This window comes from Manis javanica, chromosome 11 (assembly GCF_040802235.1).
Source record: "Manis javanica isolate MJ-LG chromosome 11, MJ_LKY, whole genome shotgun sequence".
NCBI classification, from domain to species: Eukaryota; Metazoa; Chordata; class Mammalia; order Pholidota; family Manidae; genus Manis; species Manis javanica.
In genome coordinates, this window is record NC_133166.1 from 74902960 (window position 1) to 74922287 (window position 19328).

The following is a 19328-nucleotide window of genomic DNA, read 5'->3' on the forward strand; positions in this document are numbered from 1 at the left end:
CCAGATGCTCAGACTATTTGGGCCAATTTAACATTCTGATTAACTCTAAATTAAATAGAGAATCCCTTTTGTTTCAGTTTGTATTGTTAAAAATATTGCTAAACAATGTTAGTTCCCATTCTTACTTAAATACCAATACTTACAAAAGCTCTGGAAATAATCTTTGTGTTTGGTATCCCAGAAAGAGAAAGTTCGGATTTAGGCTTCAGCAGAGTAACTCATTTTCTGAAGTGCTATTTTTGAGTAGGGGTGCAGTCTGGTACTAAAATTTTGAAAGCTGTCACCCAAAACATTATCCACTTTAAAATATGAATCTAAAGTTTATTAATTCAACTTCCCCACCCCTATCCCAGCATTATACTCTTGTCCACCTTCTTGTTCCTGTCTTTCCTGGATCTATTTATGCAGTGGCCTGGCCTGAAATAATATCTATAAAGAAAGATCAAGTCAGACAAATTTGGCCTTCAGAGGTATTTTGTCCTATCCATAAACCTAGGTTTAGATTTATCAGACTACTTATTAGGCTTGGGATTCTGGACAGGTTATTTATCCTCAGTCTCTAAGTTTCCTGATTTATAAAAAGGAAGTGGTTTATGATTATCTTTAAGGTGCTTTCTTGCAATACCCTTTCACGAGCCCATGGCCTTCCTCAGCGGCATTCAATCGAGGGGAAAATATTGATTGCTGACTAAGACAGATTTCGATTCATTTAAACCAGTGTCTGATCTGACACACAGAGCACATTATGACTTTTATTCTTCTCTTAAAATCTTACATCAACCAGTGGTAACTTGTCAACTAAGCTTTATGGGGGACAACTCTGCAAATCCTAGTGAGCAGAGAGAATTTTTCTATTAAGTAAAAGTTGATCATTTCATCCTTCATCCTTCATGTATGAAACATTCTATAAATTTGACCAAAACATAATTGCATTTGAAAGAAGCCTATTTGGCAGACTTCATTGGGTGCTAAACTGAGAATCTGAAATTATTTATACCCCTATCTGCTGTCAGAATTTGGAAGAATCAATAGACAATGGAAGATCCATTTGCTACTGATAAGCAAAGACCATTGGGAATTATTCTGGAACAAAGATAAGAAGTTGTTATTTTTCAGTCCAACCCACAAGTTTAGAAAAACCCTAAATCAGAAGAAAATAAGAAATAGCATTATTACATACTTGAGGCATGTAATAATTTGGTGTCATGACCATTTCATTCCCTGGAAAATTTTTACATTTGCTTTCATCTTCTATATTCTTGGATCTCAATCCAAATTGGTGGATTTGTTCCTAGTTAATTACAATAATAAAGATAGCAACAGACTAGCTATACTATATAGTAAAAGTTTATAATACATATATAAAAAGAGTATAATACATAAGGCTAGACAGTCCCAAGTCTTCGCAATTGATCATGATTTTTCTGGTTAGTATTTTGGGTCTTTCTGATCTCAGTACTCAAATTTAATAATGTTTTTGGGTGTGGTTATGTTCACGATGTTACAAAATGATCTGTTGGCAAGAATTCAATATCATACTCCTCCTAAGGGTATTAACACTTTTTTCAAAGATAGCTAAAAATAAAATCTCACCCCAATTCTCAGTCTCACACTCGCACACACACACACACACACACACACACACACACACAATTAATCACTCTTATATCCAGCCTTCCATATCTTAGTAAAGATGACATTTACCTCAAGGAAAATGTTACTAGACCATGAATTCAAGTCAATCCAGCATGCCCGAGCAAGGACAGGAAAAGCATGAAATGCCCTTCAGGTGACTTTGTGTTCAGCTTTCTTTAGAATTCTACACAACCTCTTGTTTTGTTTTGCAATTCCCTCAGTACACCTTAAAATGAGGAAGCTCAAATCTCCTTTTTCCATTAGTAGCTATTTCTTCATTTAGATACCTGTTTCTTTTTTCACCTTCAAACATGATCGTTTATATAAAAGTGGGTCACAGAAAAGTGTTAATGTCAAGCCATTCAAGATCTATTAATCTGCCTTCCAGGATTTAAGAGCAGTATCTGACAATATCAGGAAGCAATTTCAGGTAGACTACACTAGTACTTCCAGCATAATTCCCCAGGAAATGTCTTTGTCAGAAGAAAATGGGTAGTTTTCAATGTCACACTTGTTTTCCATGTCTTAAAAATCTGAAATTTTAGGCTCTTGAAATTAAATAGAAATAAAACATTTTCATATTACATTTTATCTGATTAACAATTTTGCAAACTATTTTTAAAACAAAATTTTCAGTCCCAAATCAGTGTGAAGAAAACCCATTGTTGTGATCTTGGAGTCAGAAAAATCTAGGTTTGCAATCTGATCTGCCACCGACAAGCTGTTGGTGGATCACATTCTCTCTATTAGCTACACTCTGTTCTCTGCAAATATGGATTTAAACCGGATGATCTTTTAGGTCCCATCTGACTCTATGACATTTCTACAATTCTTACCAGTTTATTCAGTCTGTGCACATTTACTGAATTCTGAGCCTGTAACTGGAGGCTGGAGAAATAACAGATGACAAGATACACCCGGCCACTCAAAAGCCAATGGGCAGAGCAGCAGGTGAGTGAACAGGAGTGCCCCCGAAGTACACCTGCACCTGCCAGGGATCCATCACACCCGGCGACCGACTCCTCACCTTCTTGCCACACACATATGCACCTCCATCCACACACACATATACCTACTCATTCAAGTTGCCTCCCCACCACAAAAAGATAGGTATTTTCCCAGTTCAGTGATCCCGTATCCACTGTATTCTAATTTACATGCTAAAACCCATCTTTTTGGATGGCTGACAATCAGTAGATTGGTTGTTAGAAATAGGAGTGGGAAGCTGGAAACTCTCCATCACGACATACAAAAGAAAGCAAGGTTAAAATTATATCCAGCTGTATAAGAAAAAGGAAAGACATTTCATTTCAGTTGTGACCAGCACTCGAAGAATGTAACTGCACTAAAATATCCCCTCATTAGTTACTCATATTTTATGAAATCTAACCATCCTATATATATTGTGTTGGTTTAAAGCACTAGCCCCTGTTAAAAGTTGTGTCTTCATGAAAGAGATTATATGTGGTGTCTTCCTAATCCTTAACTGGTTGGTGTGAATTAATTTATCTGCTTCAATTTTCTAGTGAATTGAGAGTCAAGTGTAGCTGGCATTGTATAGGTGGGGCTCTGGTATAGGTGGGGCTTTGGGGGCTGACCTAGGCAGGGGTTCTGAGGGGGCTGGGCTTGGGCCCAGACTAGGCTGAGGGCTATGGTAAATGCAGCCAAGAGCAGCCCACAGATGAGATCTAGAGGCAAAGTCACAGCCAAGATCAAGAAAACAGCCCCAGTGAAACATTAATCTGGACTGTCTGGTGAAACAGAACTGTAAGGCCAGCAAAAGGGCCCATGACACTCTGACTCAGGGGGAGCAGGTTCAGATGGAGGCTGAATGCAGCATTCTATGAACTTCTGAAGACTTTGGAATATAAAGTCACAGGAAATTTTTATAGAAAGCAATAAAGAAAGCCAAGTCCACAAAGAAATGTGGCACAGGAGAAGAAAGTTAAAATAGGGGGAGGAAGGAGACACTGGCCTAAAACTTAAGAGAATGTCTTGAGGATGAGTTAGAATAAACTGTAATGTGTTCTTTTGAAGGTGATGAAAAGGAAGAAATGTATCAGCAGTCTTGTTTTTAGCCGTCAGCTGGTTTAGTGCCAAAAGCGTATCACCTGCTATTGAGAGGTGCAAAGGACACCTGGCATCTCCATTTCCACTGGTCTCATTTCTCACCAGTGCTAGGTCCCCACCTTCCACGTGTGTCCCCAGAGGAAACAGCCAGGATGGGGACATGGAGTTTAGAGATGAGCAGAGCAACTTAAATTCATAAAATGGCATTTTCTTACCACTAGTTTACCCCCAAACATGTGGGAAGCAGCTGAGTCATGCCTTCCCATGCTTGACCCCCACTTTGCTCTGCCAGATTGCCCCTTAAACACAGGCACCACATTCATCACATGTCATCTCTGGGGCTGTTTGTCTGTCTTCACCTCCAGAAAAACGTTCCATAATGGCAAGGCTCTTTCTCTGTGATCCAGTGAGTCCCTTGTGCCTTTTAGAATCTGGGATATAGTAGATCCTCAATACACATTTGTTGAATAAATTAATGGAAGAATCAATTAATCCAGCTCGTCACATAGATCAACCACCCAGATTTGAAAATATTCCTTTTTTGCTCTATAATAAATAATCACCCCAGTCTCTCCAAATGGCAGCCTGGCCCTGAAGTTGCTTTGCCCTGATTATATCCAAGTTCAAGAATAAGGCATCTGCTTAATAACAGCTCTTTGGGAGTAGAGATACGCATGCAGTTTGGGGGCCCTGCAGCATGAGCCAGGGGTTTTCTTTGCCAGAGGGGGGTTCCATTTTGCCTTAGAGTCACTTTCTGTTCATGCCCCTTTTTACCTTCCAGTGGGGTTTTATAAAGGTGGGAAAGATAAGGAGACAGATATCTGAAGAGATATGAGAAAGCCGTTTTGTCTTGATTTTAACCGCTCAGATGGAAATCGACACATGGATGAATGCTGCTTGGAAAGCAGCTCATTAGTGTCCCAGAAGCCGCAGAACCAACAAGGAGATGATGAAAAACAGGGCTGGTAAAAATGGGTCACAGAGGAAAGAGAATACTACTTTGTTTTCTCTGAAGAACTTGGGGTCAGATGTAGATATGTTCTAATACGATCCAGCAAGAGTCCAATAAAAACGTTTTTAAATTGTTTTAAGGTTTGGAAGTATATGGCTTTCATTTTTCAGCCATCTTGGATAACTCACCATTCCGAAAAATCTAACCTCCAGGGGCTACAGACAGGGAGCTCTCCAATTAATTCTGCTGGTTTCTCCTCTTTCTTTCAGATGAACACTGGCATCAGCCACACCAAGCAGACATGTGCATGGAGGGAAGGAAATACAGCCCTTGTTAGGTAGAAATTGTGTAGCCCTAGTGAGCTAGAACCAGAATTTCCAGTACTTGGTTCTGTGCATACTGTGGCCAAGGAGTGAGTAGGTAGGTTCCAGTCATCTGGGAGAGGAACAGGTGTGGAAGGCTAACCTGCAATGCTCTTCATGCAAGAGTGGTTCCTCCAGGGCTTGAGTCTCCCCACAAAGGACCTCTCCTGTTGGATACAGCATCTTCTCTGACCCCCACTAGGAAACCCCAAGAGCCATCCAGGTCCCCAGGTTGCTGTGGATGTCTGTAGAGGGCAGATGATGAGTGGGGTCCTGGCTCAGGGCCATCCACAACAGTAATGTCCCCAGTTTCCACATGCACAGCAATGCAAAGGATGGACACACTTTGCATAAGGCAGAACCCTCACATCAGTTCCTTGACCTGTGAAATAAGAGCTACAATTGGAAAAGCTGAGAAGCATCCCCTGAAACTGTTCCTCCGCCTCCCTGACCAAGACTGTGGATATTAAGCAGTGCTCTCTCCTGGGGAGCATGGCAGAGATCAGTGCCACCCTCCAACACTGACCACTCGCCATGCTGAGGGACCACATCTTATTCCTCACCTACCTCCATAGTTTGGCCACTTAGGTAAACATGTAGATCACAGTGGGCGGTGCTGAGCTACCACAAAGCAAACCTAGCAGTGGCCTAACAGTAGCCACTGGGCAGTGTTGTCTTTACTCGGACAGGTCAGCACAGCATCGTGCATAGAACGTGGCTGCGGATCTGATAATTTCATTCTTTTGAATACCCTTGAGGAAGGAAGGCTAGAAACAGTCACATTCTTCTGGAATGGACAACAACATACATTCTGTTTTGTCTCAGGACTGCTAGTGCTCCTGTCCTCTTTACAATATTGTCTAAAGGGAAGTTTCTTATTCAGACATTCCAAAAAGCTGCATACTGGCCCATGATGTTGATGACAGTGTTAACTGGACCTGATAGGCAGGAAGTGGTGGGTACTCTGAATGTCCTGACAAAAACACATGCAATCCAGAGAGTGGTAGAAAACCCTACAAGATTCAGGGAACTACCACACTGGTGAAGTTTGGAGAGTCGAGTGGTCTGTGGCATGCCAGGATATCTCTCTATCAGATAAAGAGTAAGTGCTACATCTTGCACCTTCCCTCACTAAGAAAGAAGCACTGCTCAAAGCAGGCCTTCAGATTTTGAGGTAGTAACTACCAAACTTAAAGATACCATCCTAACTCATTGACCTTAGACTCAGAAATCTGATAGCTTTGAATGGAGCCCAGAGCAACAGATTGCTCTGCAATAGGCCAGCAGATCCCATGGTGCCAGGGGATAAAGACACTGAATTGGGTATTTGGCAAGCTCCAATAGGAGAATTTCTGTGCAAGCTCCTAGGATTCTGGAGAAAGACCACTTAAAAAGCATCTCTGAAGACTACTGGGTCCTCACGGGGACTGAGCTCTGATGATTCATCAAATGACCATGTGACCAGAGCTTCCCATCATCATCTGTGTGCTGAGAGTGACTAAGTCATAAAATCACATGGGCACAGCAACACTCCATCGTCCAGTGGAAGAGGCGCCTCCTGGATAGGGCACAGGCAGGATCGCCAAGCCCAGATAAACTGCGTGACCAGGCAGCCAGGCTCCAGCACGACTCACCCTCTCGCACCAAGGCCTTTCCCTCAGCTCACATCTGTGGCCTACTGCTGGAATTCTGTATGACCAGAGGTAGAAACACCCTGGGGCTGGTTTACAGAAGGGTCAACTTGATATGTTCATGTTAGCTGATTAAAGGATTGTCACAGTACTATGGTTTCATTCAAGCATGGGCCTGAAACGTGGTGGGAAGAGCAAGCCCTTCCAGTGAGCAGAGCTTTAGGGAAGGCATCTGGGCATCCATTTCATTGAGAAAAAGAAAGGATACATACACAGAGACTATTGCCTATTGGTGAAATGCTTATCTGGTTTGTCATAGGTTTATAATGAGCACAATTGCAAGATTAGAGAGATGTGGGGGTCTGGAGAAGAGGCTATGTGGATAGAATTATGGGAGTGAGCACAGGTAAGGGACTCTTTGTCCTCACATTAGGTGCACATTAACACCCTCCAGGAGGGGCACTAAACTTCCAGGGGACAGGCTGACTCGCCCAGCAAACCTCAAGCCTCAGTCTTTGGAAACCCCAATGCTTGCAAAATGGACAATGTAGAGTGTGGCCACAGTGCACAGACAGAGGCTGTGCATGGGCCTGACACCAGGAACCCCCTCACCAAAACTGATCTGTCCACCACAACTGCTACATATCCAACCTGGAGCAGTTCAAGTCAATATTCATCTGGTACCACAATGTCCACCTACCAGAATGGCTCTCACATAACATCAGACCAAGGGATGGGATGGCCAGCAAAGAACACAGCAGCGGCCACTGCGTATGGCAGTCAGTGGCCCTACACCATATGGAACTGACCACACGGAAGCCAATGGCATGGCAGAGCAATGACACAGCCCCTAGAAGTGAGCTAAGCCACTAGCCCAGAGATAGCATCCTGCAACATGGATGCACTGCCCTGCAGAAGGTGACACATACCTTGAGCCAGTGGTCCTTATATGGTTCCATGTCCTCAAGAAGAAGAATATAAAAGTCTAGCAACAAAGGGGTGGAAACAGAAGTGGCCCCACTCATCATCACTGCTAAAGTCCCACTAGAGACACATTTAGGTTCTGAAGAGTTAGCCTACCTTGTTTCCAGAAAGGAACACCTCTATCAGGGGGCACAGGAAGAGTCCCGCTATACCTGAAGTTATGGCTGCTACCTGGTCATTGCAGTTTTTTTTACACTGGCAGACCAGCCACAAAGAAGTTATATCAGCAGGCTGTTGTGACATAATGGGGCAGAGAGAAATATGCAGGGAACACAGGTATTCACTAGAAAATATCTTGGGGTTTTCAAGCCCAGTTTTAACTCTGAAGAGGCATTTAAAGCAACTGTGGCCTGACAAGACTGTGATAACCAGGGGCTCAGATCTCCCAGGGATGAAACTCTGGGTCAGCCAACCAGGCCAGCAGTCTAGGTTAACTCCAAGTGTCAGCCATGGTGAGAGGAACCTGGGGTTATAGACAGGGGAAATGGCTCATATCACTTATGGTACTGTGAACGCCTGTGTGCACTGGGAGAGCAACTGCAGTAGCTTGTTGCACAGTTATAGGCTGGACTGTGTCCCCCTCAAATTCATCTGTTGAAATCCCGACCACCAGTATCGTGAAATGTGACTGTATTAGGGGACAGAGTCTTTAAGAGGTAAGGAAGTTAAAATGAGGCCTTTGTGGTGGGCCCTCAGTCAATATGACTGGTGGTGTTATAAGAAAAAGAGATGAGGACACACAGAGGGGCCCCAGGGGCATGTGCACAAAAGACCACATGGGCGACTGTCTGCAAGCCAAGGAGGGAGGCCTCAGAACCAAGTAAGCCAACACTCTGATCTCAGGCTTCCAGCCTCCAGACTGTGAGAAAATACATTTCTGTTGGTGAAGCCACCCAGTCTGGTACTTTGTTATGGCTGCCCAGTGACACCCACTAGCCTTTCACTTGCAAAATCTTCCCCCAGAAGTTGTATCCAAATGCCACCTTAGAGAATCTGTGGCAGCATGGAGTGATTTACTGCTGTGTGAGTAGCTCTGACAGTCAGAGGGGTAGGCATCAGTGGAGGGGGGTCCCCTTGGGTCCCTGTCACTTGGTCCCCTTGGCACCCTGCCCACTCTGGCTTCAGAGAACCTCTGCTTTAGACAACACACACCTTCAGTCATCTTTGGAGGACTGGCCTCAGGCTCAAATCTCCCAGGGATGTCTCCCTGCTCACACAGGAGGAAAACTGGGAATTTCCTCCGCACTCTCCATCCCCTGTCATTTACAGGATGGTGACTTGGGACTAGAAGTGAGCTCCATGACCATGGAACAGAACAGGGAGACCCTGGTTCAGAAGCTTCCATCCCACATGTGGAAACAAGCTGAACTGATGGCCCCCTTAGCCCTGGTTTTCACCGAAATACGTATCACAAGCCAAGGAAGGGAAATGCACATTTTCACATCCTTTGAAAATTAAATGCCTAAAAAAGAGAAGCTTTCACCAGGGAAAATGTATATATTCATATAACTCCAATTTCTGACAAATGGTATCATTGGCCAAAAAATATTTCTTTTTCAGAGATTTAACTGTCAGAGACAATGAGGTGAATGCTAAGTATACACTGACAGACCTTTTGCTCAACAGATTTAAAAAAGATGAGGGAGAGACATTGATACCCCTTTATGTCAGGTGGAGGTGGCAGCTCCTATATGTCCCAGGGGCAGCTCTGGTGAAGGCTGTGTGTCTGGAACCCCTCTGAGGTGCTGGGAGCCTACACACAACCTGTAAGCACTGATCTCGTCCTGTGGAGGCCAAGCAATTACCTTCAATGTGGTCACTTCTCTCTCATCTGAACCTTTCAGTTTCCTTATCTCTAAAATAAACCACTGTGGCTATTTTCAGTTTTGGAGGTAGCAGGAGGAAAGAAGGCTTATCGTTATTTATTTAATGGTTTATATAACTGTGTGCCTCCAGAAGGACCAGGGCCAGCTCAGTTTTGACAGGTAGCAGAAAGACACCACAGGACATTTAAACACAGAGCAAAGAGGAGCCCGTGGGAGGGAAAGGAGAGTGCTGGCATCAGCAGATATTACAGCTCAACAAATTTTCTACACGTGAGAGATCATTATGGATCTCACTTTTGTAGTCACTAAAGGCAAAAAGAGAAATACGTCTTGGTTACCTGGCTTTGGTTTCATGACATCACACAGCTCATAAATTTATCTTCAGAAACACAGTTATTTTTAAAACAACAGAGAGCCCTCTGGAAATGATACTTTGCTCCCTCTAAGTTACCTGGATACAGAGGGCCCGAGGTTCTCAGAATCATCTCTGCAGTGAGAGCTAAGGTGGGGTGACAGTGGCCATAGCCACCCTCCATGTAGGGACCCAGAACACCCTGGCTTCTCAGAGACAGAGGAAGAAAAGCCCAGCCCTCCACAATGTGTGACCACTAGGTCACTGGGAAGGATACTGTCTCTAGGCATCAAAGAGCCAGAGAACTGTAGCCCCACTCACTAAAACCAAGAAAGAAGAGAGTGACTGGCACTTTGAGCTATGGTAGAGAAGAGAAGCCAAAACACAGGTTCAGGCTGCCTGTATTTTTCCAACTCTGCAAACAAAGTTTCAGATAACCTAGTATATTGTTTAAACTCATCTCCTCTACACACTGGTTTATTTACCCAAAGCAATAAATGCCACTTGGAATGGCTGGCACAGAGATTTCCATGTGCAGGGAGCAGCTCCTTTCCAGCTACAGGAATCTAATGAGCCCTCTGCATTCCCTACACTGAAGCAGACCCACAGGCTGCTCAGTCACATTTCCTCCTTCATGAACATGAAAGTTGGAATGGAAAATCATAGCGGTGGAAACGGTACTGATGGCAGCTCTTGGGGTAAAAGAGGCCTGTGAACTCTTGTTCCTAAACACTGGGAGTTCTCACAGGCTCACTCCTCCCCTGGATCCAGATGGATCACCTTTTTCTTGGATTCTGTGGCCTGCACCACAGTCTTTGGAATGTTCATCTCCTTTTATCTTTTTCCTTTAGTTGGCCAAAATTGATTTCTATTTCTTAACTTATAATACACATATGAATCTTGAACAGGATTCTTGCAAGTGACACTGAGAGACACAGGAGCAAAAAATATAGCCAATGATTATTATGAGTAAGAAACACAAGCATGCACAATAAAATTAGAAAGGATAGCACAAAACTGTAGGGCAGGTCAGGTACAGCATTAACCAGTGTCAAGGCTCCATATTGAAACAGGTGCTGTCCCAGGTTGAGTTATATAAAAGCAAATGCTGTAAAGTTTGGGCACAAGATGCTTACAAAGGATTAACATCTGTAACTGGAAGAGAGAGGAACCAAGACAGTGCAAAACAAGAAATCAAAATGTGATGCCCAGTCAAAATATCTTGTCGGTTAGCACTGGAGCAATAGTGTGCTGAGGCAGACCTCAGAATGAGCAGATATCTGGAGGCTACCTTCTGGTCATCCCCACAGTTGGGTAGCAAGTCCTCCCTGGAAGGGAAATGTAGACAGCTCATCTCTATGTCCATCAGAGTCCACTCTTGGTGCCACTTAAATCCTCTTCTCCATCTTTGTTCAGGGAGCATCTCCTCCTGATTTCCAGTAGGCTTCTATTCCTCAGGAGAGAAATTAAAGGGAGGTTGTCTGGTCGGGAGAATTACTCCCCCTCCACTACAGATCATGCCAGGGGCTGTGGCTGATACCATTGTCTCCCCCACCAACTATCCATTCCCAATTACCACTCTGTTAGCTCCCAGCTCTGCTGGTCTCTTCTGCTTACCTGGAGCCATGAGGCAGACCATCACCTCTGACACGTGTCCTTCTCAGGCTAGGGGAGCCATCTCTGTCCATTTACACTCACAATTGTGAAAGTCCGTAGCAAGAAGCACCCACATGGATCATCTGGGTTCTATGCATATTCCTCCATACCCCAAATGTATATAGCAGCCATACCTTCTCCAGATGCTTAGGGCCAAGACCATGACCTCTTCTTGCCTGTTCTCATCACAAGTTGCCTAAACTGCTCAGGTGGCAGCCATTCCTTATAAGTCAAAGGGAATCTTACTGTGGCCCTTGGCAAAAACATTTCCCCTTTGGGACAAGGATCTCTTACCCCTATAATCCAGAGTGGCAGGGATAGAAAAACCAAGCCATTCTGTTGATTTCTGGGAGTGATGTAAATCTCATTTCAAACAACTGCTAGAATTATTGCAACATATACAGAATCAGCAGCACCATTCATTGGGCACCTGTTATGAACCAGGTCAAATTTCATTTGACCCTCCTGTCACATGATGAAGTAAGTACCCTGCTTATCTCAGGCTATACCTGAGGAGAGCAAGGCTTATAAAAGGGAAATTTCTGCCTCCAGGTCACACAGCTAATAAAGATAGAGCCAGGACAGCCTTGTTCTTGCTATTTTGTAGCATCATATAAAATAATTAAAATTTAGCCACAAAGCCAAAAATAAAAAGAGCAAATGCATGTTGATGTAAGAAATGACTTCATAGTACTTTGTATTTGCTTGCAGATTGGTAAGTGAAGAACTAGTTTGGCTTTATCATGTTCATTATCAGTTAATTATTCTTCATACTTTCATGTTTCAGAATGGCCCTGAATCTTTTCTTATTATCATTCAATTAGAAACTATGCCCAGTTTATCTTTTCTTATTATCATTCAATTAGAAACTATGCCCCAGTTTCCATCCTTCAATAAAATTTGGAGTGGTGTTGCTGAGTATGTGTATATGTAAAAGAATGATAAGACAGCCTCTTATTCTAAAAATACATTGAAGCAGGAGAAATAGGCTGTACATTATTTTTTCTAAAGAAGCTCAAAATGGCATCTCTCTCAGCTCATTAATTCCAGAAATATCTCTATGAAGATGGCCACCAAGGAGCTTTCCTATGTTTCAGAATGAAGGGGAAGTAAGTGGATGGAAAGAAGATGTCTCAAGACTCCAGGAGAAGCCATCATATTAGAGCCTAAGAGGAGCTAAAATCAGCTCTTAATTCAAAGCCATGGTCAGGAGAAGATTTCTCTCTTGGGAGCAGGTGGAAAAGGGCATGAAAAAGTATTTTTAGAAATAACTTGTTTTTAATGTAGAAAATAGAATTTGTAGATGCATGGGTTATTGCATTATTATTCCTACTTTCCTGTATGTTTTCAAACTTCTAAATATTAGAAACCTTTTTAGAGAATTCTAGAAAGAAAGATAAAAAGAGAGAGAAAGGAAGGAATAGACAATATTTTTCTACACACAGATATCTCTTATTCCAAAAAGAAAAAATAATCTTCAGAATCAATTAATAAAAACCATCCCCAGCTTTTCTTGTTCTACTACCTTCCAAATATAAAAACAAATATGAGAAGCAATGTCTATGGGCTCCAAAATGACCTGTATGGAATGTGGGGCTCTATCATTTACTAGGGATGTGGCTTGGGGTCAGTGAATCTCTCAGTGCCTTGCTTTTCTTATCTGCATTATGGGGATAAGAAAACCTATCTCCCAGAGTTTTTGTAAGACTAAATGAGATGATTTACATATAATGCCTAGCATAAAGTTACAGCCATTAGTGAGCCCTCCCCGCTTCTCACTCCTTTAGCTTAAAAACCAAGATCTGTCTACCCAAGTAGCTGAGCACTTCAGGTCATTTTCTGAGACAGCACTGCACATGAGCCCTCTCTGCAAGTGAGCCAGAAGGGTGCACTCCTGGAGTCTTACAACGGGTCCTGTGCTCATAACCAGGTGTCTCTCTTCAGGGTAGTGTTGGGAGAAGCAAGTACACATGGTGACCTGACTCTCTCCTAAGCCTCTATTTGCCTGGCTCTGGATCCAGTATTTTCTGTGATCTAACGGTCCCTGAACCTGCTCTGAGGCTTCCTCACCCTCCAGATTCCCAGGGTTTGCAGTGCTACTGCAGGTAAACAAGGGCTGGGGCAGGGAGGGGCAGGCAGAGAGAGGAAGGTGGGGAGGTGGAAGGCCTATTTAGAGAGAGAGAAAGAAGAGGAAGCAATCTGCCAATGTGATCAACAACACCTTCCCCAGGGACTGACTCAGCACAGAGTGGGGTTTCCTCCATTTTGCATAAGGCTTGCCAAGAAAGAGCAGAATCGGAGAGAATAAGCCCCACCCAAAAGGAGGGTAGAAAGACGAATTTTACATATGGTTCAGAGGCTCAGAAGTACTCCTGGAAAAGAAGATAAAAGCTTTGTAAAGTGCTGCCTTGGTAGACCTCCTGGGCTCCTCCATGGAAAGGAGAAAAGCAACTTCATCTAAAGCCAATTCCTATCAAATGGCGCTAGTGTGCCTCACTGGCCAAGCAGAGCACAGATGGCTCAAACTGGTGGCTAAATCCTTGTCTGCTATGAGCCATTTCAACTTGGTCTACAATCAAGATGCTCTTCCCAAGACTAGAGTGCCAACATTATGTACCTCTAAGGCACCTGTGTTTTTTTTCATAGAAATTATGCAATTCCTTATGCACCTACTTCTTTAAAGTGTGTCTAGCCAAAATGCTGATCAGGCAGACTTATTTTTATTTCCCACTCATGGTCATTTTCTTCTACACCTCTGAATGAAAATTCAGGCAGCACCATTTCTTAACTGACTACTTTAGGAAACAAAAGTTCCTCTGGAAAGCAACTAAAATGCTCTACCTGGAAGGTCAGTCTTAAAGCTGAGGTCCTGCCCCCTCCCGCTTCCCCTTCCTCATCTATGTCCACTGCCAGCAGGAAGGCTGCCTTGGGGGAGGGAGCTGTGGTGGGTGCTGCCCTTTGCCCTTCCTCTGTCCCTCCTCCACACTGATTCGCTGTTTCCAACCCTCCCATGGTTGGAGCTTAAGCAGAGAGAAGAGGTAATTCTTGGGTTTGAGTTTGTTCTCCTCAGTCCTTGTCTCCATTGCAACAAAGAATTGAAGGGCAGAGACACCGTAGTGAAGCAGAGTTAAGGTTTTATTGAATACACTCCAAGAGAGGAGTGGGTCAGAGTCAAGGTAAACAAAGGCAGGCTTACTTGAATAAAGCAGAGAGGAGGGAAAAACAGAGGGAAGAAAGGGAAGCTCATTGATCTCCTGCTCAGCATAGAGCACAATCTCTTGCTAACTCCTAAAGCCAGTGTCACCTGGTGTCCAGTGTCTGCTAGAACCTGCACAGCATGGGAACTGAGTCCCTACCACCCCAGGAGTTGAGGGAGCCACAGAGGATGGACGGAGTGAGATTATGTTCTGAGAACTTCCCAAAGGCAAAGAAAGGAGATTTTCAGGCAGGCTACTGATGAACATTACTTCACAGCTGCAGTTCCATCCAGGTCACCCAGGTGACGGAACTTGCCCAACAGTAAGGACAACAGAAAAGTCAGAAGGTGTTTTCTGGACTTGGTCTGTGTCTTCACAGATGCCCATTATCATCACCCAGAGCCTCTCCGTGGAGAGCAAATACACCTCTTCTCCGGCCGAGTGGTCCTTCCTTCCACGAGCTCACCTCTTCTTAATCAGGGTCCTGGGATTCCTGAGGATTCTTGAGACTCTTGCAGGGAGTCCACAGATCAAAACCATTTTCATCATAATACTAAGAGGAGCTTTTCCTTTTTCTCTTGCTTACTCTTACAGTGCACAGTGGAGGTTTAAAGAAGCCATACACTGTACTCATAGTTGCCTGAAAAGGCCATTCAAATGCTCCTCCCTTTTGCAAGTACATACCTGAAGAGACTGACTTTCTTTCCATACTTCAGCCAAACAGTATACACAGTGATTGGATGCAGGCACAGGGTCCATTGGGCTTCTATTAAGCCAGACATAAAAGAGATTTGCAAAAATATGAAACAATGCCACTCTTCTCTACGAGTCATCTTTTTCATTTGGGAAAATTAGTTATTTTCATTTAAAAATGTCACTTATGTTAAATTAATATATAATAAGACTATTGCTGCTTTTTAAAATGAAATCATAAATGAATATTTACATTTTTTCAGATTTAATTTCTAATATATTAAAAATTGATAGCTATAACCCATATAAACAAAAACTCCTCAAGGCCTACATTATTTTCAAAGTGTAAAAGATCCTGGGATCATAAAAATTGAGAACTATTTCTATAGCCCTGAATATCCAGAAACAATTTTTTTTCTGCTGAAATAGACCTGCAGCCCTTTTTTACAGGACATAAAATGTCATGCTGACTCCTTGCATAACCATGTCTGACCCATTAATAAAACTTCCTCAACCAACTGGTAATACAGATCACATTCACACAATTCCTTCTCTGCAGACACAAAGGAGCTGGCCTGCCTCGGTTTCTGCTCCTTTAAACTTCTCAGGGTGAGTCAGCACAGGTTCACTGGCCCTCAGACTGCCTGGGACATACATCAAATGCACAGCTCAAAGGAGAAAGCACCATCGCAACTGTCCTTGTACATGAGGGGTGGAACTTAATCCAAAGCCTCTCTCTAAAACTTCTCACCCCCTCCTCAACTCTAGTCTTTCATCTAAGGAGTATTATTTAAGAACACTGAACTCTCAACCCTAACATTTCCCTCTTCTGAGCCCTGTAATACACTGCTTATATTCCTTTTATAGGCTTTTAAGGTCTGATTTGCTTACAGCTGGTTTCAGTAAGCAATGTAAGTTGCTTGAGGGTCTGGCTTCCTCAATTTTCAATCCTTGTACTTAAAAGAGTAGTGCTGACTACCTGTCAGTGGACATGAGAAAGGCTAATTCTAATCTCTGGAAAGCAGATTGTCTGAAGGAGGCTTGCTCTTAGGCTGAATTCTCACTCATTTTTCAGGCATCTGTTCTTTCAGATTCCTTCCATATTATTGGTAAGGAAGGTGATGCAATAGCACAGGAAGGATACCGTGGGGACTACCTGAGATGAAAGCCAATCTTTATAGCCTCATATGGCTCTCAAATGAGGCTGTGGTTATCATCAGGAGCTTTCGAGGGAAGGCAAACACAAGTGCAAGACAAACTATTGGCTGTAGCCATTTCTGTCACCCTTCAAAGTACCCCAAACAGTGACACCATTATCTCCCATTTTGCACACAGATGTGGGAAGTTGATAGAATCATAGAGATTTCATGCAAATAGGAACTTCAGACATTTTCTGGTCTAACCCCTCATTTGCAAATGAGTTATGTACATTGCTCAAGTCTGTTGGGCTAACTAATGGGGGCTCTCTATCTCTCCTCTGTGATTCTGTTGACCCCACTAATTCTAAAAGTATATGGCTATAATACCATAATGTATCATGGCAGAAGCAGGGATATAGTTTGGCTAGGAAGAGAAGCTTCTGAGGAAGACTCATAAAGGGAGAGAAAGAAGAGGAATAAAGGGAAAGGAGGAGAGTAAAAGGGGGCAGAGGAAATAGAATGTAGCTCTGGACACAAAACGTAAAAACTCTGTGTGCTGTTTTACAAGAAATAAAACAGGACAAAGCAAATCAAAATTCCCACTGTTTCCACTCTTCTTCCATCATAAGGCCATGTATTTCGTTTACTATTGCTGCAGAGCAATTTACTGCAACAGCAGCTTAAAACAATTCTCATCCATTATTTCTCAGTGCTGTAGGTTACAAGTCCCAACACGACTCAGCCAGCCCCTCAGCTCAGGTGCCACGAAGCTATAATCTGGGTGAAGGTATTAGCTGGGCTTTGCTGTCTGGAGTTGAGTCCTTTCTCAAGTTTATTCACATTGCTGGTAAAATCCAGTTCATTATGGTTGTAGGCTTGTAACTCTGGGGGGAAAATCCTGGGGCAAAATATCTCTAAAACTGAAATCAGTCAAAGGGAGAAGTAAAGTTAAAACACCTGTTTATTTCTTACAAGCAGTTATCTGGTCTCTCTCTCTTGAACAGGCTGCAGCAGAAGAGAGCTCCACCCAACCTCTCTGGTCCAGACAAATCCTCACATGCCCTTGTAATTACCTATTGATATGCAGGTGAACTAAAACTCTCCACCCCTTGGAAACACCTATTTATATGCAGATGCACTGAAGTCAGATGAGAGATTCTGGCAATACTGCAATTTTACCCACAAGGACTCATAGCAACTTGTCTTTCTAAGGCCAGTAAGAGAATGTCTCTACTGCTTTGACTGTCACTGCATTTTGGAGGTGCCCAGTTCCACCTCTTTAAGAATTCACCTGATTAGGTCAGGCCAACCCAGGATGATCTTCTTTTGTTAATTCCTTCAACTGACTAGAACCAAATCATGGGAATGATATCACATCATAGTCACTGGCTCCACCCACACTAAAGGAGAGGGACAATGCAAGGTGTGCACATCAGGAGCAGGAGTTTAAGGGGCCATAATAAAATTCTGCCTACTGTAGTCCATCCTTTGCCAGGGATTCTCCCTGGGATACAGGCATCTTGGTCTAGGAGCATATCAAAGGGTTGCCTGCCCAGCCCCCAAGGTGGGCTGAGGTATTGTCTGTTTGTTAAAGAGTAAGTTAAGAATCTTACTTCTTAAACGTCCTGGGTATTAAAATGCAATCTTATCTTTAAGGTGGAATCCTTCCTGTCTTTTACTATGTTGTTTACAGCTGGGTCTGCATGTAAATTAGTTGCCCAGTTTGCAAAATAACCTCATCAGATCTGAAGGAGGAAAGACTGCATGCACATAGGCCTGGGCCTTTAGCATGCTTAAGTGAATCTTACACATGATTATAAATGATTAGCATAATAAAAACATGTGCTACTTTTCTTTATCTGGAGAATATTAATTGATCTCACTGAAGAATGACCCTAGAGTTTAATGTTTAACACAGAGTTTTGGTAGGGGGTTTCCTTGCATGTAGTTACATTGCTCTTATGGCAAATATCCTGCCTTGCTTTTTCCAGAGGCCCTCACCCTACTTTGACTACACCCACAGTCCCTGTCTCACTCTCTTAGCAACTTGCAAATATGTAATACAGTATTGTTAACTATAGTTCCCATGCTGTACATCATATTCCCAGGACTTACTTATTTGTAACTGGAAGTTTGTACCTTTGGACCCATTTGTACCCATGGGTCCTGTCCCCCTTCCCCTACTCTGGCAATCACCAATCTGTTCTCTGTATCTATGAGCTTGGTGCTTTGATTTGTTTTGATTCATTTGTTTTTAGTTTCCAATATAAGTGAAATCATATTATTTGGCTTTCTCTGTCTGACTTACTTCACTTAGCGTATTGCCCTCTAGGTCCACCCATATCATCACAAATGGCAAGATTTCCATCTTTTCTGTGGCTGAGTAGTATATCACTGTATAGATGTACCACATCTTTTATCTATCCATCCATCCATCAATGGACACTTAGGTTGTTTCCACATCTTGGCTATTATAAATAATGCTATAGTGAACAAGGAGATGCAGATAGCTTTTCAAATTGAAGTTTTCATTTTCTTAAGATAAATACCCAGAAATTGAACTACTGGATCACATAATAGTTCTATTTTTAATTTTTTGAGGAACCTCCATACTTTTTTCCATAGTGACTACACCAAGTCACATTCCCACCAACAGTGTCCGAAGGCTCTCTGTTCTCCACATCCTCACCAACATTCGTTGTTCCTTGTCTTGTTGATACTAGTCATTCTAGCATCTTTACAACCATTACTTTGAGCTCTTTTTCAGCTAAATTAGTCTTCTTTGTGTCATTAAGGGTTTTTCCTGAGGTTTTTATCTTGTTCTTTCATTT